The 25,607-nt window shown below is 31.4% G+C and overlaps 1 protein-coding gene across 2 annotated transcripts in view; it reads right to left on the bottom strand.

The window, feature by feature from the left end:
• Positions 1 to 24,418, bottom strand: part of LOC145312156 (uncharacterized) — an 83,084-nt gene extending 58,666 nt beyond the window's left edge. For both annotated transcript variants that reach the window (XM_080151305.1, XM_080151306.1), the window contains exon 1: positions 24,290 to 24,418. The gene's annotated coding sequence lies outside the window, so the exon portion shown is untranslated. The remainder of the gene's footprint in view (positions 1 to 24,289) is intronic.
• Positions 24,419 to 25,607: the final 1,189 nt, after the last annotated feature.

Below are 25,607 nucleotides of genomic sequence, written 5' to 3'. Positions count from 1 at the left end.
TATTGGACTCTCCCTTCGTCTTGTGTGTAGTGGCTGTCTGTCCAGCCGTGCTGGGCAATTGGCCGGGCGTGCAATGTCGTGCTGTGCCGTGCCCCAGCACGATATAGGCCATGCCAGCCGTAGTACCAACTACATTGGCTCAAAACCCTTAATAATATGTAAATATTACAAACATTTAAAATGTGTTATTAAAATAGTAATTTTGTATAAAATATAATTTCATTTCTCTGATGAAAATAATTTATTTTTAGGTGGGCCATAAAAGATTTTAGATATCCATAATTCTAGGATAGCCGGCATTGCACTTCTGTAAAATCATTTAAAAATCCATGTTTTATTAGCAGCACTGTGGCGACGACTACGGCTACAGCTACAACCACAGCTACGCCTACGACAACGACTACAACTACAACTACAGCCATGACTACGGCCACGGCTACAGCCACGCCAACGGCTACACATTTAAAGATCCAGCTCAGTATAATAAATAGTCCAATGTCTCCTCCCTCCCTGTCTTAACTATAGGTAATGTATTGAAGTCACTTCCTTGTCAGGGAAGCAGGTATAGGTTAAAAGCTGAATTAGGGTCTGTTCATGTAGGTTTTTCCTCTAGTTTTATAAATACTAGCGGCCATGCCCCCAGAGGCCTCTAGTGTTTAGATACCCTCCCCAAAAAAAGTTAAAAACCTTCCCTAGACATATAAGAAACTTCACTAAAAGGGGGAACCATATCGGTTTAGCGGTTAGCGAGATCCTTTGCTACAGACAAAGAAAAGCTTACAACTTTATATAATAGGATATCTTAAAAGGTTAATTTACTAAAATGTACAAAATAAAGAGATTTTAAATTAATATTACGGTTATTTTTTATGGGTTAATTTTTTCAGTGACTTATTCTTTCATCCCTGCTTCCCACCCCTTAGAAATATTTATGTACATATGTGTATGTCCTTATATGTGTGTGTGTGTGTGTGTGGTTTGTATAAATGTGTGTGTGTGTGTGTGGTTTGTATAAATGTGTGTGTGTGTGTGGTTTGTATAAATGTGTGTGTGTGTGTGTGGTTTGTATAAATGTGTGTGTGTGTGTGTGGTTTGTATAAATGTGTGTGTGTGTGAGAGGTTATAACCCTTTCATTCCCATATTTGTCAAAAAAAAAAATTTCTCATAATCCACTAAATCAAATTGCTTTTATAAATAAAGGGGGGAAAAGTGGCTTAAAATAGGCGATTACAGACACCGAGTAGACCGAAAATGTACAAATATTTTAAAAGTACAAGTGCAAATAACCAATAAAATACGGCCTCTAAATTTTTGGTTTTTATTGATTATATTAATTTTGTAAAAAATATTTTTAAAACTCGAAAAACTCATTATATGCTGTACAAAATGAGACACTAAATTAACCCGATACTAAAAAAGTGGCTTAAATTAGGGTGTTTTCTAAATTGATTAATTTGAGATAATTGCAGAGTACTTCTAATCAGAGGACTATAGGGATAAGACAATAGACATTAAATAGATGCTTCCCCAATAAAGAAGAATAAAATTATTCCTTCTGAAAATGATTGGTGAAAAAGTTTAAACACTGCTAAATTAAACTAACAAATCAAGATTTAATACGAGTACCCAAAGTTTATAGGCCAACTATGAGAATATAAACTTTGGAGACCAGTATAATTTACAGTTCAATGCCTCCTCCCTCCGTGTTTACAACTAATGCTTAGCCAATTATTGATTTATTTCAGTAAGGTTTTTATTGGTTCTTAATCAGTTGCCGCCCATTTCCTTGTGAAAGTACAACAATGTAAATTTCACTTAATAATATATACTTGATTTTTCATGTACTATTCAATTTTCTTCTTCAAATGTAAAATAGGTTTCAAAGGAAATTCACAAGCTTAGAAATTTTATACTTAAAACTATTAAAGCAGAGAGGAAAGAGAAATTGCACTGTAAATTACAAGGTACCCTTTACCCAATGAGTTATAATCCGAACATATTAATTGCTGTACTATTATTATTTAATTTTGATTGGTTATAAACTAAATAATGTTAAAAATTTAATTCTACATCGACTTATCGTTCATTGTCTTATCCCTTAAGATATCTAAATTGCTGAAGTTTTTGACTATGTTTTTTCTATCAATTATAAATTATTAAGAAGTAAGACTCTCCTTTAGAGAAACCTCTTCCTGTATTGTGATTTATTTAAAGCCACCCTATAAGTGATGATTTCTTACAGGGCATGACAAAATAACCCTTTCAACTTTCAATATAACAAAAGAATACAAAAAATATTGGTTGAATATAATATAAAACTGTATAGCTCACGCATATTAAGGGATAAAAAAAAATATTGAAAACTTGTTGATGAAAATTTACACCTCATTTAAAATTTAATAAATGTATCCAAGGTTTTTAAGTAAACAAATTGGGTCATTTGAGGGAAACGAAGTTGTGGGTTTCAACATATTTTCACAGTAGCTTTTCTCCTATTTCTAGCCCCTGCAGGGGGCTCTAACCCTGCGGGACAATCACCTATCATAACCTAAACTAAAATAACCATTTAAAAGCTACTGTGAAATTACGACGAAACCCCCAACTTCGTTTCTTTTACATGACCCAACAAACTACATTAATTTACAGTCCAATGTCCCCTCCATCCCTGGTAAAACTTTACTATGTATAAAGAGAAAATCTATACCGACCGATCGACCGACCGAAAACCTTAGTAAGACAGTTGCTTTATTTTGACTTTAGTTTAATTTAATTACAGATTATCAAGTCTAAAGTATAATTATATTTAAACCAGGAAGGAAGGGAAGTTTTTTAAACACTTTCTCTTATTCGCTAGCATAAAAACTTTGTGGAGTTTTAATCAAATCTTGATTAGTTGGTACTAACTAGCAGTTTTAAAACAAACAACTTTAATCCCCTGAAGAGACAATTTTATTGGGGTCTACATCATTTTATAACCCATTGTCTTATCCCTCAATATCCTGCACGTATAATTATATTTAAATACTATATTCTTATGTACTATTTCCGTCTAAATTTCCCTATAAAACACGAATTTTGTCAATAGAAAATTTTCATATCCTTTTTCGTGATTCTTATTTTTCCTTGCAAATTTTTTTTGCCATGTTCAATTGTATTGCTATTAAAAAGGCCAAATTTGCAAAATAAAAAGGGTACTTAGAAAATCTTCTAGAAAAGAATGACCTATATAAAGCTTTCTAAGTCAAAACTTATAGGCCTTTATGGGCCTTTGAGGTAATGTGGAACATTAGGTCCCATTAGAGGAGGGTGGATATAATTTTACTTTTATAAAAGGATTAAGTAAATTAAAACCAAAATAATGTAATATTAAATTATTTGGCCATCATATAAAATAATAAAACTTATGGTTGAAGCAATTAAAAACTGTAATAAAAATCCATTAAAAAATAATAATTTCCCTTCTGTTCCAAAATACTATGGCAGATGGCCTGTTTGTGTGTGTGTGTGTGTGTGTGTGTAGACATGGGAGGGTGTCCTGCAATAAATGCAATATGTTACTTTATATCAGTATTGATGGACACACAATTTACCAGGGCCGGAGGGAGGGAGTGGACATGGGACTCTAAATTATACTGGTACCCAAAGTTTAATAAACATATCATTGTTTTGTTTGAGTTGCTTAAAGTCCTTGATTGGGTTGTACAAACTAGCAGTATCCAAACTCTACAAATAAGTTCAATCTACAAAATTGAAGGTGCACATCAACTTATCGTCCATTGTCTTATCCCTTAATATCCCTGCATTTTCCTAAGGAATTTATGAGAATTAGGATAAAAATTGTAAAAATATTATGAAGGAGCAGAATAACGTTGGATATAATTGTCAGTTTTTCTCACAAGCTGTTGTTCTAACCAAAAATTTTATAAATTACTGCGGAATTAGCTTAAAAATGCGCAATTTATTTTGATTAACACAGAATTAAGGACGAATATAGAGACAGACGTACAGATATAAACGAGTTTAAGACTAGCTGCGATACTAAGATATTTGAAAATTTTGCTTTTGGCATAAAATTGGTTGGTTTGTAAGATCTACACATAATTGGTGCATTCTGATTGAAACTGAAATTTATGTGTGTGTGTGTGTGTGTGTGAATGATCTCATTTGGCCTACATTTGACTACAATTTTACATTTTTTTAGATGATTACTTTTACTTGGTCAGTGAAAAAATTGTGTAATACTCTAATCATTTTTCTTGATAATTTGATACATTTTTAATCATTGCAATTACATTGGAATTTAGAAAAAAAAATAGTAATGATAATAAGAGTATGTGAAAAAAAGGTTATGTAATATTATGTAATTGTAACAATATGTAAAAAAAGCTTTAACAATCTTGGCATCTTTAGGATCAACCCCAATTATGATACACAAAATTGCTCTGTAAATTCAAAACCAATCGAAAATGATATAATTTCAGGTACCTTAATGGATAAGACAATGGCCGTTAAATAAATGTACATACATCCTCAAAAATAAGACACAAAATTACCCCTTCTGTAGATTAAAATTAGTCGTTGAAATGTTTAAACACCTAACTTAATTAACCAACAAATCAAAATTCACTAAAGTACTTAAAGTTGTAAATCCAACGAATAAGAAAACGTTATAATTAAACTTTGGGGACTAGTGTAATAAACAGCCCATTGTCCTCTCTCTCTCTCTGATATTATTTATAGAAAAAAAACACAATACAATACAAATACAAAAAAAAAGATATTGTGATGGCCCAAAAGCTCTGTATAATTGACAGTGTATCTATACTGTCAGCTCTTTATCGTCATATGTTCTGTTTTCTAGCAAGCATGATTTGGGGGCCCTTGCCATGCGATTTATTTTCAAATAAACAATAAATATTATTTTGCTAGTAGGGAGGAGACATTTGCTTGCTAATTATTATTGTACCCAAAGTTTTATAACCACATTTATAATCACATTAGATGGCCCAAAACTTTAGATTTTTGATTGGATAGTTCAAACTAGCAAAGTCAAAACTTTTTAATCAACAGAAAGGGTAATTTGGTATATCGTAATTGAGGATATAAATCAATTAATCTCCATTTCTTTATCTCTCAAGATCACTTTTCTATCTAATTTTAATTGCAAGATTTGAAATAAATAAGACGATTCAATCACCTTTATATACATATATCTATAATACAAAGTAGAACGATGTCTGTCTTTCTGTCTGTTTGTCTGTTTGTTTGTACCGAAGGATCTCGCTAACCAATCAAGTTTTCCTTTACAGGGTAGCTTCTCATAGGTCCCGGGAAGGTTAAAAACTATTTTCTTGGGGGGTGGGACACCCCCAACACCCCCCCCCCCCCCCCAAAAAAAAATGAAAACTCTCCAAAAAAATTATTTTTTTTCTTTTTTTAAAAACTAAAATCAAAATAGTGTATTCAAATAGAGTTAGTATCTTAGGGATCTTCTTAACATTTGGTTTAAAATTCCCTAATTTTAGGAGCTAGGACTTTCACATATTAAACCATTTGATCCCTTTCACTTTTATAAGGATAAGGCGTTGGAAACAAAATAAGGCCAATAAATAAAAATATAATGTTTTTAAGACTAAAAAGATTTTAGTTTTGCTTTAGAAAACAAAGTTTTTAACATTTTTGGAGGGTGAGGTGAAAGGATTTCTCTTGGGAGGGTGGAGGTAACCTCCCCCAAAATAGTTATAAAACTGTTCTGGACCTATAAGAAGCTTCACTGTAAAGGAGAACCATGGTGGTTCAGCGGTTAGTGATATCTTAAGCTACAGGCGAACACAGTAATAGTGTCTGACTGATTATGACGTACCAAAAAAACATTAGCCAATGAGAGGCCGTTATTGACTAATGGTAAAATTTATAGTGGCCTCTCATTGGCTAATTTTTTTTTGTTACGTCATAATCAGTCAGACACTATTACTGTGTTCCTACAGACTCACATTTTTATAGATGGATAAAAAGGCTAAACCAATAATCTTTTTATGAAGAAACAATTTTATAGGAAGGTTTATGATCTATTAAATTTATGTTTTCACTCTCCTCTCTCTGTCTCAATATTTGTCTCCTATTAACTCCAGGAAGGTGGGGAGGGGACATTGGACTGTAAATTATACTGGTCCCCAAAGTTTTCTGAACACTGTTTATTATTCATAAACTTAAAATCTCGGTTGTGTAGTAAAAACTAGCAGTGTCCACACTTTTCCACCAATTTTTTAAATCTACATAAGAATAATTTTGTTTGTCATAATTGGGGGTGTTCATTAATTTATCGGTCATTGTCTTACTCCTTAATGTCCCTGTGGAACAAGATGTCACTAAAACTATCATTGTAATGCTATATCCAACTAAATTATTATTATGAAATCTTATCCAAGAGACAATTATTTTCGCATTAGTTGGCACTTTTTCAGGGTTGTGTGTGTGTGTGTGTGTGAGTGTGTGTGTGTGTGGGTATGTGTGTGTGTGTGTGTGTGTGTATTTATAATTAAAGCTATTGAGTTGATCTCTGCTAAATGTTTGCAATTTTTAAAATTTGCAATTTGTCATCCGAGTATTTAATCATCAGGGATCTTAGGGGATAAGACAATAGACATTGGGTAAATTGATGTACATCCCCATTAATGTTAAACAAAATTACCCCTTTTTTAATTCATGACACTGCTAGTTTGAATAAATCAGAAAGTGTTTGATCCAACTAATAAAAAATCGTGTTTATAAAACTGTTGGTGACATTATAATTTACAGTCCAATGTCCCCTCCCTTCTGCCTGATAATTATAGTTTTTGAGATGGGTAACTGTTTAATCTTTTATTTAGTTCTGGGAGAGTGAGAATCAAAATTAGGCTCATTTTTGCAATTTAATTTAAACATATAGACAAGTCATTTTGATTTCCTAACATTTTTAATGATTAGGCTTTTATCCTTACACTAAAGTAATAGGATGTCTGTCTGTTTGTCTGTGTGTTTGTATGTTTGTACAAAAGGATCTCGCTAACCGCGGAACCGATCTGGTTCTCCTTACCAGGGTTTTTACGCATAGAGATTTCAACGCAACATAGACAGGTATCGTAGAGACTTGAACCAAAAAAAACCAAACATTGAAAGTGTCACTAGAGGCCTCTAGGGGCGTAGCCGCTAGTTCTTATAAAATGGATAATTACTTTTCTCGTATTCATTCGAATCCGGTGGATAGGAACCGGTTCTCATCCATACGAAAAAACTATGTCTCGCATCGTATTATATCCAGCTTTCTACGAATATGGAAATGTACAATCATAAAATTAAAACCAGCTTTTTTTAGCCCGTGCCTACGGCACCTAGGGGCTAAAAAACTGGTTTTAATCTTATAATTGTACATTCTATATCCGCGGAAAGCCGTTTATAATACGATGCGAGAAATAACTATTACAATATACCAAGATAATACTTTAACTGGGACATTATTGTCCAAAAGTAGAAAAGCCAAAAAAGGATAAAAATGTTTCTCACAAAGTAAAATTTAAACATGTATAAAGCTTGATTGCTTGGTACAAGTTTTTCCACCAAAATTTTTGATATACAGAAGTGTTTTGTTTATCATAATTGGGGATCTGCATCAATTTATTGTCCATTGCCGTATCCCTAATCTTATTTTCTTTGGGTTACCTATCCGTAATAATCACTTAGGGCTAACAAGACGGAAGTAAGAATTTCCTACAAGCACATGTAGGACTTCTTAAACCATAAGATAGCCACGCCCCTCCACTGAAAGAGGGGGGGGGGGATATGGTTGTAAAAACCGCATAAACATTTACACAACAAATGGAATATTTGAAATATTTTCAGGGAAATATCAATAGTAAAAAAATATAATTTTTCTTATGTAATTAAAATGGGTTACTACAGCGTTTCATATTAATTCAATTATGATTTTTGCAAACATTTTTCTTTGATATAAAAAGGTATAAGACAATGGAAGCAACATTAGTATACATCCCAAATGTTAAGTAAAATTCGCCCTGTCTGCAGATGAAAATTATTGGTTGTATTGTTTAGACACTTCTAGTTTGAAACCAACCAATCAAAATTCAAAGTTTTTGCCCCATCGAATAAATATTAAATTCTTAACAGAATCTAAATAAAAGCAACTTTTCTAAATGAATGGACTAAATGATTATTTTTTATATAGTCATGCTTATACTTGCTCATACAAAAAAATCAACCCTTTTGTGAATTTTGGAAAAATTATTTTCCAAAAAAACGCTAATTGCCCGGCTTCCTGTGATTTCTCCATGACTAATACCCCCCCCCCCACCCCACCCACCCCCTTCACCCCTCTTATTTTTGTCCTTTCCTGTCTTTATACAGTTGGGGGGTGGATATTTTTAATATGTATCCCTTAACGAATGAGAGAACGTGTTATACATCTTTGTTTTATATCTCCTACATCACTGATAACGCTCTTTTAATAATGGCTAATAATAAATATCAAAGAACTTTAATTTATATTAATTATATATCTATAGTATAGATGTATATACATTCAACTACCTCCCTTCCTATTTCATAGACCTTCTTCTTCTGCTTCTAACTTATTTTTTGATACTTAACTGTATTAATATAAGCGACACCATTGCATTGGTTGATTTTTAATGACCCAATAGAAAGGTTGCACAAGGTTGATGCGATGGGGAGATACAGTTATTTAACCCTTTCTCCCTCAAGTGTTTTACTCTAATATATTAATATTAGTTTATCTTATTAAGAAATGTGACATATTGTCATCCGTCCAACTATTATATGTTGTAATAAAAACATGAATTATATCTTGTGTATGATATTTAAGTGAAAACACAATGTATGTCCTGGGGCTATTTACACACACGCACGTAAAATAATTTCGGGGGGGGGGAGGGGAATTGTGTCAAATTCTTAAAGAGGGTGGGGAGAAATTATGTCCGTTCGTTTAATTTTATTAAAAGCGAAGCTTTTCTACATTTAGACTGTAGCTTTACATTGTTGGAATATTCCTGTTCCGATATGGTATAAGCTTAGAACCCGTTTAACTTAGTATTGTGATTCCTAGACTAATAAGGTAATTCGAGTAGACACATTTTTACTTAAAAACTTTTTGGGAATTTTCTGAAATTTTGATTGATTGGTTAAAACAATCAGTGTCTCAACTTTTCAACCCATAATTCTAATCTAATTAGGGGATAATTTGTCTTATTCTCTAGACATGATTTAAGTTATTGAGCTTCGCTTTTATGTATTAAGGCATCCATGTTTTATTTTATTTTAAATGTCCCTCAATTAAAGACATTATAAAATTAAAAGAGAGAAATTAAGAGATTTTTTAAGGTAGACTGAATATTTTAAACATTTACTAACTCTCACGTAATAAACATAAAATTTTTATCACTTTTTAAATCTTACCTTAAAAATTTATCTATTTAAAAATGGTAAAAAATTAAGTTATTTAAAGTTTTAATCAAATTATCATATCATGCCAGCATCTGTAGGCTCTGTATTAAAGAGGGATTTAAGAAAATAGTCTAAAACCATTCCGGGATATCTGTGAAGCTTCCCTAAAATGGAGAACTATGGACAATTAAAGATTATTTAATTGTATAAAATTATATGTTCTAAAAAATGTATTATATAAAAGATATTTATATGGTGCAATACTTTTAAAAGAACTTACAATAGATCCTTTTTTCAATTCTATTCTTTAGTGACACATTAAGAAATCTACCCATTATGAAAATCCATTAAATTAAGATGATAAAAATCTCTAAGCGATGGCACTTTGCACTTGGTTAAAAAAACAAGGATGACAACAACAGTTGGTAGCGAAGACTAAAACGGACAAAATGATATACAGCAGATGCCTAAAGGCTTTTTGTAGCATGACCAAGAGACCAACGGACCAAGAAAGTTGAAAAATAAATGCTGGTTAAGAGTATCTTCAAAAATCAACAGTTTTATTTTAAATAGAAGTAAAAAAAAGCCCATATGGACAGACAGACGGATGGAAAAATTGAATTAGGAAATAACTTTGCTACTAAAAAAGAAATTGGTCCAGACAATTGTGTAAAAAAAAAGAATGGGGGCCAGTGAAAGTGATTAGTTAAATGGTTTAATAACTCAAAATTAATTTGAAAATTGGTGGCGAGCTTAAGTGTTTCAGACAACAAGGATAAGAGTATTAATAAACAGCGAATTTAATGATAATACTCCAAACAATTGATTGTTATAAAAGAATAATTTGAGCTCTTGATATTTAATAGGTAAAGTGTAAAGCTTTTACGTCTGCTATTGAGACCACCGTTAACCACTGAACCGTTAAGTTCTTTATTGTAAGGAAGCTTCTCATGGGTGCATCGAGATGGTTTTATGATATTTTATCTCCCCTACTTCGTATAAAGATCCTTTGGAAGCTAGGGGCAGAGCCCTATATATATTTATTTTTCCGATGTGCTATAAAAAAAAAACTTTTTATTGGAAAATGAGATATAAAGAATGCTAGAGGCCCAGACGATAGTCCCTGTATAATATACATTTAATTTCCGATTGGGTATTATATAAAAAACTTTTTATTGAAAAATGAGATAAAAATAATTAAAGAAAAGCTTTACTGCAAATAACTAGAGCAGTTGCAGGACAGCATATGTTGTACTATCCAATATTTCATGCCTAATCTCACTTCATAGGTGCAACTAACTAGTAGAATCTTCAATTTTCTTCACGGATCTTTAGGGATAAGACAATGGATGATAATTCGATTTAAACTCAAAATTATGTAAGATTAGAATTGAATTATTGGTCAGAAGTTTGTACAAGCTATCAAGATTCAATAAGAGTACCTAAAGATTTTAAACCAATCAATGTGTATTTATAAAACATTGGGTACCTGTGTAATTTATAGTCCAATAGTTGTCCCTCCCTGTGTTGTTATAAATCATAAATTTATAAAATTCTTAACAGTAATTTTAAAAAGAGAAATTAATTGTTTTTTTTAGATCAAGAAGTACTTAAATATTACCAGAAATTATACTAGTCCACAAAGTTTTAGAACAAGATCTCTCATTCGCCAGATAAAAATGTTGGGATCTTGATTATTTTGCAAAGGCCTTCGGTTTTCCAACTTATCCAACATTGATTTTAATTTACAGAAAGGGTAAATTTATAAATTTAAAATTTTAATCATTCTTTAAACAAAAATATATTGAAAGATATTCTTTTAAATTTGATAAATCTTTTGCAACGAATTTTGCAAAATATAATATGTCAAATAAATTAAACTTAAATAATTTTGAAAAAAAGTGTAAAAATAATAGTTATTAGTGAAGAGTAAAAGCATTATAAGCAAGATGACAGGCTAATTCAGGGTCCGATTTTGTACAATATTTATATTTGTACTTAGAAAATTTTCTCCAGCTAACATTCTAAAAAATATTAGATCATATTTTATAAGCAGTATTTAGAGGTTATTTGTCCTTGTACTTTTAAACTTGTATACATTCTCAGACTACTTGATATATGTCATTATAAGTACTACTTTTTTTTGTTAAAATAAGGAATTCATTTAATGCTCAACGCGTGACAAATTTATTTCTAACTGCTTTTTAGTTGACTTTCTACCTTTTTTTATACAGGGTGTCCACCAAACAAATTGAAAACTTTTAATTGTTAAAAGGACTTTAATGTAGGTATTTATCTAAGGGGAAAAGACAATGAACGATAAATTAGTCTACATCCCATTGATGACAAACAAAATTACCACATCTCTAAATTTAAATTACAAAGGTTTGGGTAGATTAATTAACAACACTTAAAAATATAGTCTCAAATTGGTAATATACATATTTGTTTTTTAATAGTTTTTAAACATCAAAAAAAGTTTGTGATCACCCTGTTGATATTTATTGTTTTGCTGGCATGGCCCAAATTATCTTAGCGAGACAAATTTCTATTTTTATTTACCAATTATTGCATCGTGTTACTATTAATCTTCGTACAACAGTAAATTGAAAAAAAGACACAAAATTTGTGGTTTTGGAAACTAAACCAATATTTTTGTTTATGCTTCCTTTATGTTCTTATCAAAAACGTGTATTTTTTAGAAAGAAAAAATTGAGTATTGTCTGTCTGTCTGTCTATCCATTCGTCTGTCCTCCTTGGATGAACTTAATTTAATTAGATGCCGTTAGAGATGGAATTTCAGTGTTAAGATTTACCTGACCAATAATGTATAATAAATGGATATTAGTAAATGAACAAGAAAATTAGATTAGCAAAAAATTGATAAATATTAAAATGAATGTCAGATATAGATAATTTCTGACGGGTCAGGCTAATCCACAAGCATAAAGCCAGGGATATTGGATTTAAACTTTAATGTTACCCAAAATTTTAGTCAAGTTCTCAAAAATTTCATGTACTTTTAAAAATTCTTAATTGCTTGGGCCAAACCTAACTAAACTTATCAACCAAATATCTTTATTAAAAAAAGGGGTATAATTGATTATCATCATTAGGGATATACATTAAATTATCCCCAATAAAACCCATAGACATACAAGTAAAATTAATGAAAAGCCTGGTTCCATTGGAATTCAGCCCACACGGGATTCAACCCACGGAATTCAGCCCAGCGGGATTCAACCCAACGGTATTCAGCCCACACGGGATTCAACCCATGGTATTCAGCCCACACGGGATTCAACCCACGGTATTCAGTCCATACGGGACTCAACCCACAGAATTCAGTCCATACGGGACTCAACCCACGGAATTCAGTCCATACGGGACTCAACCCACGGAATTCAGTCCATACGGGACTCAACCCACGGAATTCAGTCCACGCGGGATTCAACCCATTATATATGTAAAATTACCAGTTTGAAAAAAAATATTTTTTTTTTAAATTTGAGCAAAAAATTTTTAGAATATTTTTTTAAAAAGTTTTGAAAAAAGTTTATGTAAATTTTTTTATTGTAGAATTTATTTTATAAAATATGCTTTATAAAAAAATTTGAGAAAAAAGAATTATTTTCTAAAAATTTGTTTCTCAAATTTGAAAAAAAAATTATTTGTTTTTAAAACTGAGAATTTTATATATATATTGGGTTGAATTCCGTGTGGACTGAATTCTCAGTTTTAAAAACAGATATTTTTTTTTAAATTTGAGAAACAAATTTTGAGAAAATAATTCTTTTTTCTCAAATTTTTTTAAAAAGCATATTTTATACCTACTTAAAATAATTTCTACAATAAAAAAAATTTACATAAACTTTTTTCATAACTTTTTTTTTTATTTTCTTAAAAATTTAGTTCTCAAATTTAAAAAAAAATATTTTTGAAAACTGGTAATTTTAGATATATAATGGGTTGAATCCCATGGGTTGAGTCCCGTATGGACTGAATTCCGTGGGTTGAGTCCTGTATGGACTGAATTCCGTGGGTTGAGTCCCATATGGACTGAATTCCGTGGGTTGAGTCCCATGTGGGCTGAATTCCGTGTGGGCTGAATTCCGTGGGTTGAATCCCGTGTGGGCTGAATACCGTTGGGTTGAATCTCAAATTTAAAAAAAAATATTTTTGAAAACTGGTAATTTTAGATATATAATGGGTTGAATCCCGTGTGGACTGAATTCCATGGGTTGAGTCCCGTATGGACTGAATTCCATGGGTTGAGTCCCGTATGGACTGAATTCCGTGGGTTGAGTCCCGTATGGACTGAATTCCGTGGGTTGAGTCCCATATGGACTGATTTCCGTGGGTTGAGTCCCATGTGGGCTGAATTCCGTGTGGGCTGAATTCCGTGGGTTGAATCCCGTGTGTGCTGAATACCGTTGGGTTGAATCCCGCTGGGCTGAATTCCGTGGGTTGAATCCCGTGTGGACTGAATTCCAATGGAACCGAAAAGCCTTGATGCAAAATAATAATAACTCTTCAGTTGCAATAATATTTGCACATCCATAAATAAATCTTGCAATATGATGACAGATAACAAGTATTCCAAGAATATACAAAAGTACAAGAGTACTGCTCATATTAGTTAAAAGCTCTAAAAACATCTTTGCTTTGTACATTTTTGTAAATAAACCTTTCTAATATTTGTACAAAATATATTCAGTACAAAATTGGACCCTGAATTTTCCTGCCATCCTGTTATAGAAGCTAGCACGGGGGGTTAAATAAATTTGCATAAATATTTAGCGCGGTGTATTTAATCAAAACCTTTTTTGCACAAACGTCAAAAAGTTTTCACTGGTTAGTGGGGTGACGGGACGGATGGGGTGAAATAAATGACCCGCAGAGTTGGAAATATATCAGGGAAGTGAGGGGACATTGGACACTGGTACCCAAAGTTTTATAACCGAGTTGGCTTTAAAAACTTTAGGTACAATTCATATATTTTGACTAGGTGATACGAAACTTTTCAACAAATAATTTAATCTACAGAAGTAGTAATACATTTTGTTTATTATCATTGGGGATGTATATAAATTGTCTTATTCCTTAAGATCCCTGTATAGATATTCAATATTCATAGAGCCAGCTTGATTCCATATTTAAGAGGTACAAAAATAGAGGGTTTATCACAATTAAATCTAAGAAGCGAGGAGACATTGGACTGTAAATTTACGTGGATCCAAAGATTTAAATACACGTTCTCTAATTCGATGAATTAAAAACTTGGGAAATTTTCCTTTATTAAATCTGGAATGGGTAGTATGTACATAATTGAGTGTGCATCAAAATCTATTAACTTTATTTTAAATCTCTATTTGTAAAAGGGTTGGCACTTCATTTGTTTACGTCTAATAATATTTCATTTTTTTTACACATTTGCATTTTCTGTCTTATTTTGATAAAAATACAAATTAAAATCCCCCAAAATATTCTTGTATTCATGGAGAGTAAATTGTACTGGTACCCAAAGTTAAAGAGTGTTAAAATATTTTCATCAAAGATTTCCATGTAAATAATTTTGAAGATCATAATTGGGTATGAACATTAATTTATCATCCATTGTCTAATCCTTTTTTTGTAATTTTAAAAGGCAATGTTTTTGGGGAGAAAAAAATACAATTGAAATTTAATCAAACATAGAAAAGACAAAGGAGAAAATTGAGTTTTATTGTTTCAAACTACATACATTTATTGTTGCAGTGGGAAAATTGATTTTTTGGGGTATTTCTTTTATCTCATTATCTTTTCTTTTTTTTACACCTCACCTTTTAAAAGCGAAGCTTTTTTTAGCCAGGGTTTGTTCGTTTATGACGTATAACTTTTATCGTTTAAGTTAAAGCATGTTTGCATTGTCCTATAGTTTTCAAACTTTGCATAATGGTTCTTTTAGCAGATAGATACAGTTTTAAGACGTAGCAAATTTATGATAGTAAATCCTAGGACAACATGGTATAATATTTGATGCAAAGTTTATTCAAATCCTAAAATTGTAAGTATGTCCTTAAACGAATAAATGTATATACAATTTTTTTTACAATCATAAATTAATATTAAGTCTTGACACTCTACAAGTGTTGATGTCCAATTGTCTGATTTTAAAGCCTCGCTCATTAAGGATGTTGTCATCCTTGTTTTATTAAAGGGCCCTCATTTCCGGAGGAGACTATTGTTTAAAACAGCCATTAATTTTAATTAATCCAGCCATTAAACAAGGGTTCAAAAGTCAAGAGAAATAGTGGTTTCCCCAGGGCGGGGAGGGGATATTGGATTAATAATTACAGTGGTCCCCAAAGTTTTATCAATACATTTTTCTCATTAAATTCTCATTATTTGGTTCTAACTATTATTGTCCAAACATTTTTTCCAATAATTCAAATATAAGGAGGGGTAATTTTGTTTATAATTAATGAGGATGTTTGTAGATTTTTCATCAATTGTCTTATCCCTTAAAATCCCTGAGTTCCTCTCTCTCATATGATTTACTTTTTTATGACATATGTTTAATGTTTATGTCAACCACTTTTGACGACATCCAATTTGGGGGAAATTTTTTAGAAAACTAATTGAAAAGAATTTAAGAAAGTTATTAAAAAACCGGATAATAAAACAAAATTAAACCATTTTATTATGGGTTGTATTACTTTTAATAGTATGTTAATGAAAAAGAAAGTAAAGCAATTAAAATTTCTTGAAGGGGACATTGGACTGTAAATTATACTGGTCCCTAAAGTCTTAAAAAGCATGAAAATTTTTGAACTTTTTCTTAAATCTTATTGGTTTATACAACCCTTAATCTACAGAAGGGGTAATTTTGTTTATCAATTCATTATCCATTACCTTATCCCCTATGATCCCTGACTTAAATAAATTAAGATATTAAACACTGATTGATATTAAGACATTAACTACTTCCTAGGGTATTAATATTTAATCTTTTCTTCCCTTTAACAAATTAATTTCCTATAAGAATTTGTTCCAGGGAGCGAGGGGACATTTTACTGGTAAGTTTTATAGGTTAGTTCCAAACTTTTAACCAATTATTTTAATCAACAGAAGGGGTTATTATGTTTATAATCATTGAGGAAGTAAATTAATCTAATTGTCTTATCCCTTAAGATCTCTGGAATGTGGTTAACTAAGACAGTTAGAGAAATGCCAATATAAACATTTATAAGCGGAAATAACTCTACCGTCGAAGCAAGTAAGGTTATATATACTGGCAGTCTATATAGATCTTAAGGGATAAGACAATTATGAACTTTTCCAGTGATGATAAACCAAATGTACTCTACTGAAGATCACAATTATTGGTTGAAAAGATTGAAGTATTTTGAAAACAACCAATCGCAAATCAATAAAAGTACTCATAATTTTATAAATAAGAATAAAAAACGTAGTGATAAAACTTTGGGTGCCAACCAATGTCCCCTTACTCCTATTAGTCAATATAATCTTTGTAAATGAAATTATTGGTGGAAAATTTTAGACACTTAAAGTTTGTTCCATATAATCATTGAATCAAGTACCTAAGGTGTATGACGTATTTATAAAACTTAGGGGACCCAGGGTATAAACTAAATTCCAATATCCTCTCCCTTCCGGGTTGCGCGTGGCTTGCCAATAAATCCCCCTTTGATACACAACCTTGGTAAGGAGAAAATTAGAAAGACTCTATGACCACCACTATGGTGTTAATTGTAACTGTAATTGACGTTTCTGTACAACAGCTAAAATTTTCCCTAAGTAATAAAAAAGAGTGTCAGGTAGTTTTGGGAAAACTTTAACTATATAAAGTGTCTCAAAAATTAGCCATATGACGTCATAAAATGAGGGAGATGAGAAGAGAAGTGGAAAAGAAAACCATGAAAAATTATGGATAATCCCTCATTTTTATGACGTCACATGGCTGATTTATTATACACTTTGTAAAGTTACAAAAAAATTATTATGGAATATGTTTTTAATTAAGTAAAAGAAAGATATTATTGAGTTAAATATGTGATTAATTTTTCGCTATTTTTCAAAGTGTATTCTTTTATGTTGAAATGTATAAACACTAGTTGTAGCCAGATGATACACCAATACAATAATCCATTTGTCTTTAGCAAAACTCCCACAGAAACTTTAAGCAGTCTAGTTCATTAGGAATTTGATATTAAGATTTTTAAATTATAATTAAGATGGTTTAGAAGTATTTTTAATTGAGAGCCATAATCTTCTCCCCATACATACATACATTGGACTAAAATCATACTAGTCCCCAATGTATTATAAATGACAATTTCGGTCATTCGTTGGCTTACAAAATATGAGGACTTTTATTATGTCTTGACTGGGTAATATCAAACTTAATTAATATTTTTATTTATTGTCCATTGTCTTATCTCTGAAGTGTATTAATGAACCAGCCGCCAGAGTAAAAGTATGCTATGCCAAATATCTTGTGAAAAAGAAAGCCTGTGATTTTGGCCTGCAAAAAGCGCATATTGTGCATTACTGTGCTTTTTAGTAGCGAAGCTACTATATAGCCAAGGGTCTTAAGGATAAGACATTGGTATAAATTGATATACTTTACACCCCCCAGGTAGAATAATCAAAACTACTTCTTCAGTAGATCTAAATTATTGGTGGAAAAGTTTGTACAATCCAATCGAAATATGATTTACTTGGCTGATTTTAGAAATAGACTTCTTAATTTTATTTCGAAGATCCCGTGATCAATGAAAATCTATGTATATAATACTTTGTCTCTCTAACCAAAAAGTTGATTTCTATTTTTTGTGTGAAGATACTAATCTATCTTTTTTTCCTATGTTTTCCTGCTTTTGGATGTTGTCATCCTTGTTCACCAATTTTTCATATGAAAAATTAAGCATTATTTTTACTTGGAGTCTTTCATCATATTCCAAGAATTTCTTTTGCGTAAAAAGTTGAGAAATTAGCATGAGAATATTTTCCTATTTATGATATTTTTGTTAGTTTTTAAAGGATTGGTTATTATGCATTATCAAAAAAGATTGCTTTTAAAATGTCTCAAAAATAATCTTACTGATCATAAAGATGCATCGCAAAAAAGTTGTGATTAATCATTATAGGAATCAATATACAAAAAATATTTAGAATATTAATAACCATGCAAAGTTTGAAATAAATGCCTAGTAAATTTTAACGACCAGTGCTATCCGTTACGGACGAACTGACGGGCTATAACAAGACCTTAAATCTAAAAAAGCTTAGAGTTTCAAAATTAAATTTTTCTGCAATTCCTATTTTGTGGGCGAGAACATGGCATTGTTTTATAAAAGTTTACAAAATAAATGTAATCAGATAAGCATAATTTTTATAAACAATCGTGTCTATATTTAGTATTTACTGTTGTTTCTTTGTTAGTGCCGTAGCTACTCTATAAATATATATTGTATGGACGTACGTCTGTCTTACTGATTTCGATAGACAAAGTTAATTAATTCTAATGAAAATATCCAGGTATCTTAAGTGATAAGACAATAGACGATATATTGATATACATCCCCAATGATGATAAACAGAATAATCCCTTTTGTAGAGTAAAAGTTAAAAGTTTGGATACTACATGTTTTGAACCCACCAATTAAAATCTAATAAAATTTAAGTACTCATATTTTTTGTACTTATTATGATTATGAACAAGATAACGTGGTTATAAAACTTTGGGATCCAGTATGATTTACGATCCAATGGCCCCTCCCTCCCAGGATATTTTCGGCAAAACTATCCTTGTTTTTGTCTATAAAATAAAAATTCTTCATTTTTATATTTTGTAAATTCGCCGAAGTACAAGTTCGTCAATTTTCTCAATATTTTCAATATCTATATTTGTATAATATTTCTGATTTGAATAATAATAACATTCTTCCGATTGACAACTTCAAAGTTCCTGTCTGGACTTTTGTTGGCAAGGTATGGTAGCCGCATTTTAGCCGCCAAAAATCCGCTATTTTACAGCTATTTAAATTTATTAAGATGGTGGATTGAATAACCATGTTGAATGCATTTCGTTGCGGCGGCTAATTTCCATTTTTTTGTTGGCTGCTAAGCCTTTATTTTAAAGTATTTTTATTTCCAAAAATTTACATTAAAATACAGTGAAAATGGTGTAAATCATATTTAACACAAAAAAGAGAAAAAAAAACAATTGAGCTGTTATTTTTTTAAAAAAGAATTCCTTTGTTTTCAAGCTATAACTGTGTTATCTTGATAGTTGAGGAGTGTGATCACTTCCGTATTATAACATTAAACTAGCAGTGTCCAAACTTTTTATCCATTAATTTTAATCTAGGGTAATTTTGTTTGTCATCATTAAAGATGTACTGTACATCAAGTTATCGTCTATTGAGACAAAGACCAAATTGTGTCAAAAATGTTCCATGTTACGTCATAAAAATGAGGGATTATCCATCTCTTTTTTAGGGGTTTTCTTTCCCACTTCTCCTCTCATCTCCCTCATTTTTATGACGTCACATTGACCATTTTTGACACAATTTGATCTTTGTCTCTATTGTCTTATCCTTTAAGATCCATGTTTTTTTTTAAATATAGAAAAATAAAAAATATTTTTTTGTAATTCTCCGGAAGAAAAAGACACCAATATATGATGGATAGATTTTGTGATAGATGGATATCTGTCTTCTCAGGGAGGGAGGGGGGCAATGGAATAAAATTACTGGTTCCCACAGTTTTATACATTATTCGTTGGCTTAAAAATATCAGGAACTTTAATTTTAATTTTGTTTAACATATTTAAGGGTGTACAATAATTTCTAGTCCATTGTCTTATCCCTTGATATCCCTGCACTGGGGAGATGGATATCATTCTTCTTCACACTTCATCACTTACAAAAGTGATATAAAAACAAGGATGACAACATCCATAAAATCGAACCTCGGAATCTGTTGGAAAAATGAACATTAACACTTGTAGAGGGTCAGAACTAAATCAACATGTTTAAAATGGACGTAGGGATATTCTTGTAGCTATTGTAGAGTTGCTTCGCCTTCTAAATCGTACCTAACTACTACAGGTATCACCATGCAAAGTTTGAGATTCTAACATGCCTAAATTAACGAAAAAAGCTATCTGTTCTAGACGGACATACGGACCGAACCAAATTATAGATAAGCTTCTCTTTTTAAAATGTTATAAGCTATCTAAACCTATAACAGAAATGTGATTATATATAATTTAATAACTAAAGAAATCACACTTAGTTAAGAAGGCATGACAATAGTTTAACCACTACTATCATACAAAGTTCAAATTTAAAAGGCATTTTCCCGTTAAAGAAGCATTTTAAAGTTATCCTGTACGTTCTTCTGTCCATTAATTAACAAATAGATTATTTCAATATGAAAATAAACAGAAATACTAAAATTCTTTGTTATAAGGAAAAATCGTTTGAAATATATATATTTTTTTGCAATTGAAAACCGTAATTATATACCACGGCAAAAAAAACATAAATAAATTCTAAATCCTAATTAAAAAATAATATTTATTATCAATTAGAATACAGTTTTTTTCCACCCAGATTATCGCGGATTAATTCTTTTAAGAATTACTACTTAAAAACATTTAAAATTTGCAAATATATGTTTATAAAAAGCGTAAAAGTTGAAAAAAAACATCTCATAGACTTATAAATTTGCTAGTCCCCAAAGTTTTATAGATATGATGCCTACGCAACTTTGGGGACTTTACATTAATTTCCATTGTCTTAGTTTTCCTGCTAATCTTTTTTATGCATGATTGGTTTAAATATTGTTGCACATTTCAGCTGCCTGCAAATCATTAGCCTGGCAAAAACAGAGCAGAATCTCCAAGGATCTAGAGGGATAAGACAATAAATTAATGTAAAACATCCCCAATGATGATACACAAAATTACCCTTCATGTAGATATAAAAAGTGGTTGAAACATTTGAACACTCAACTAAATGAACCAACCAACCAATCAAATTTTAGTATGAGTCCCCAACGTTATTATTAGACTTTGGGGACTAGTGTATTATACAGCTCAATGTCCCCTCCCTCCCTGGCACAATCTCTTATAATTTTAAAGGATAAGACAATGGATGATAAATTAATTGCCACCCACTAATTATAATATACAAAATTACCACTTCTGTAGATTAAAATCATTAGTAGAACAGGTTTGTACAAGTTTTGAAGCCAACAAATGAGAGATCATGTTTATAAAACTTTGGGTATTACAGTATAATGTCTCTTGGTCCCCTGAGATTTCGGAAATCAAATATCAAATCAAAAATTTGCATATAGAGCAAAAACTAATTTTCAATCTATAGATTAATAGTCATTCAAATACAATAAATAAGTAAATCCATTTATATAAAGTAGTAAGGATTTTCCGTTAAGATATTGCTAGCTAATTACTTAACAGATTGAGCTTCACATTGGTCCCACCATGGTTTTAGGCTACTACGTGTAATTCTAAATTAAAGTTTTGGGGACGGTTTTCGTCTATTTGACTGTCAGTCCTCACCTAGATGCTGAGCGAATTTTTAAAAAAATGTTTTTAAAGTTATTAATAAATTTTAATAATGTGATCCTAAAATTAGATTGAATTAATCTAGTTGCAGCAAGATAATTGTAATTGCACTATAGAAGTATATATAATGTATGTATCATTGAAGTGTTAAGCTTTCTAATTCTTTGTCTTAAAGTTCATGTCGAATAAAAAGGAATAAAGGATTAAATTTGTTTTAGAAATATAAAGATTTAATGATGATCTTAAAGATAGTTTTATTCAAAACTTTTCCAGTATGGCTTCGAAACTGATTAATATCCGCTGGATTAGAACCAGTCCGCAGCTATAATGAAATATCATGTATAGAATCGAATATTAAAATAAAAATCATAAAATTATTACCAGTTTTGTAATCCCGGGCCTTCGGCCCCTCGGCATTAACAAAACAGGTTTTAACTTAACTCTTTTTTTCATTTCACTATCCGCGGAAACTTGTTGATTAAGTAAACTCTGAACTGAAAACAGCAAATAAACCAACTCAGATCTGTTGGCGTGAAATTTCTGCTACAAAAATTGAAGCAAAATTGCAGAGAAAGTTAGGGATGCGTGGAGAAATAACCAGGGAGTTTTGGGGATAAGACATCAGTGGACAATAAAATGCAACAATTGTGTTGTAAAGTGCCCCCTGTGTAGAGATTGTTGGACACTGTTGGTTTGCACCACCTAATCAAGTTCTAATAAAAGTTCCCAAAGGAAAACAGTAAAAGTGTCGAACTATGACGTCAGAAAAAATTAGCAATTAACCAATGAGAAGCCAGTATACACAATGCAATGGTAAAATATATAGCGGCCTCTCATTGGTTAATTGTTAATTTTTTCTGACGTCATAGTTCGACACTTTTACTGTTTTCTTCCCAAAGTTTTAAATTTAATGTATTAGATAACTTTTGTGAACCAGTTTAATTTACAATCCAATGTTCCCTTCCTGCCACCCTGGAAAAAAACGAAGAAAAATCGCCATCAAATTGTAGATGTTCTATGCTTTTTCTTGATATTACAGTTAAGTATTTAATCAAATAAAACGCACAATTATCAACTAGTTTCAATTTTTTAAAGAAACGATGATGACAACATTCAAAAGTAGCAAAGCATAGAAATACCAAAAGAAACATAAAGAGTTTTTGTTTATTAATTTGGAAATTTAATTTTGTAAAAAAAAAATCTCTAAGATTCATTTTGTTTTGACGCTATTCACCAAAAAAAATTAAAATAGGGCCAAAAACGCCAAAGATATGTGGAAATCCATTGTAAAAAACAAGAGCAGTCGGACTGCCATGGCTGTTGTTTACTTTTTGTAAACATGAAATTTTAGTCGTGTATTTTAAATAGGTGCCGAGAAAATCTTTTTCCCCGAAACGTTTCAGACAGACTTAATGACGGAAATACACACGGACAATACGAATATTGAAAAGCTTCGCTACTTAAAATATTGTTTTAAACAGGAAAATAAAATAAAAAACTTGTGAAAATGTACAATAATATAATACTCATAATATAAACCAGAAAATATTATTATTTCCTTTTTATTTGTTACAACTTTTCTAATAAAAGTTTCAAACTTTCTGGCTTAGCAGGAGAAAGGGCTGTAAATTTGCTTAAAAAGGGAAAGAAAGAGGGATAGAAATAGGGGAACAAAGGCCTAGGAATAGTTAGGCATTGAAAATCATGCAACTATTTTTGGTGACAGATACTCAGTAGATTCAGATTGTATGCAAGTTTTAAAAGTACAAAAGCAAAAAAAAAACATCAGAATAATGCCTCTAAAAGGTTTATTAATTTTGGTTAAAAAAATCTCTTTGTTTTATACATTATAGTATTAGTAAGAAACCTCAATTTAACCTCAAGAAAACGCCGTATGTACTGTATAAAAACAGACCCTTAACTAACAACCATCCTATTTTTATTTGTGCATTCCAGTCTTAGCTCTTATTGTATTACTGTATTATGCTTTACTGTATCTTATTCTTAAGTATATTCATATTGTATATTGGCTTGACCTATGTTACTATTGGATATAGTTTTCTAGTTTCTTAAGGAAAAATATGGATTATTCTTTCCTTTTTATAAAATTTTACACAAAATATATATAATGTAATAATATACAATTGTAGAGGGTAAATCATGATAATTAAAAACCTAAATATTTTTATTGAAAATGGATAAGAGAATGTAATAAAACTTTTCTAACCTACCTTAATGAAATAATTTGAGTTTTTGATATTCAAAATGTATGTTATACAAAAAGCACTAAAAAAAGTTCTTAGTAATATTGCTGTGCTTGTATAGATGTGTCACTTGTTCTGCGCCGCAAAGTTAACTCTGCAGAGCTCCGGAGATATCAACGCTTTCCATCTTTCTTCCCCATCCTCCCCCGCGCTTCTCTTTACACTCCCCCATACTCCACCGCGCTTCTCTTTACACTCCCCGCTCTCCCGATCATACTCCCCTCCACTTTATTCTTGCCCCCCGCCTCACTTATTAATTTCTCCTTTGGAGGCACATGGCGTGCGCTGCTAGAGATTTCTGAAGTGCCATACACACTCCGTTGTGAAACGACCAAGATAATTTTCTTTGCTTCACCCAAACAAGAGAATGCGCCCCTAGAGGCAACTAGGGGCACTTTAGCTGTTTGATAAAGGGAGGGAGGGATTCAACCACTTATTTTCAATTTTAGTTTTTAAATGACAAAGTATGAAAAAATTTTGGTGGAGGGGGTTATTTTTTTATAGGGGCGTTTTTTTTAAAAGTGTGGTGGTATGCTCCCCCTAAATTGTTATAAAGCTTTCTTGAACCTATAAGAAGCTTCACTTTAAAGGAAAACCATATCAAGCTGTTAGCAAGATCCTAGACAAACAGACACAGATCCTGCTACTTTTAGTGTAAGGATTTTTTAAATGGATAATACATAATTAGGAAAAAATATTAGTGGAATAAAAATTTAATTTGAATTGAGGGGTGATGTGATAAAAATTTCCCTTTTTCCCTCTTTTTTTATTCGCCACTGTATATGCTAGTATATATGTATATAATCAGCTACTTTATGACTCCGATACTTCCTGGTTCCTCTCTCTCTCTCTCTCTCTCTCTCTCTCTCTCTCTCTCTCTCTCTCTCTCTCTCTCACACACCTTTACTTTTATTTCTCATATAAACTATATACACACAAGGGGCCGTGAGAAACTTATCTACCCTCCCCCTTTTTGATGTTTATAGCTAAATAAAGTATATTTCCCCACTTTCTTTTCCTTTTTTGGCCCTCTTTTATGACTCCGCCCCCCCCCCCCTACCTCTTCCTCTTCAAGCCAATGCATTGACCCCCTTCCTTCGGAAGGAAGGAGGTGGGTGGGGCAGTGGGGGTTTTAAAGGAATGTTGGTTCTAAGCTGAACTATATAGTCTAAAGAAAATATGTGTATACAGTGTCCTGAAGACGTCGCGCAATGTCAAACAAATATGGCTATCACTATAGTCCAACCCCCCGGCCCCCCTCCCTTTTCCGCTTTATGAAAACATA

Source organism: Acartia tonsa, chromosome 2 (genome assembly GCF_053477335.1).
Source record: "Acartia tonsa isolate MP-2025a chromosome 2, ASM5347733v1, whole genome shotgun sequence".
In the NCBI taxonomy this organism is placed as follows: Eukaryota; Metazoa; Arthropoda; class Copepoda; order Calanoida; family Acartiidae; genus Acartia; species Acartia tonsa.
This window is presented reverse-complemented; position numbering and strand designations above follow the sequence as displayed.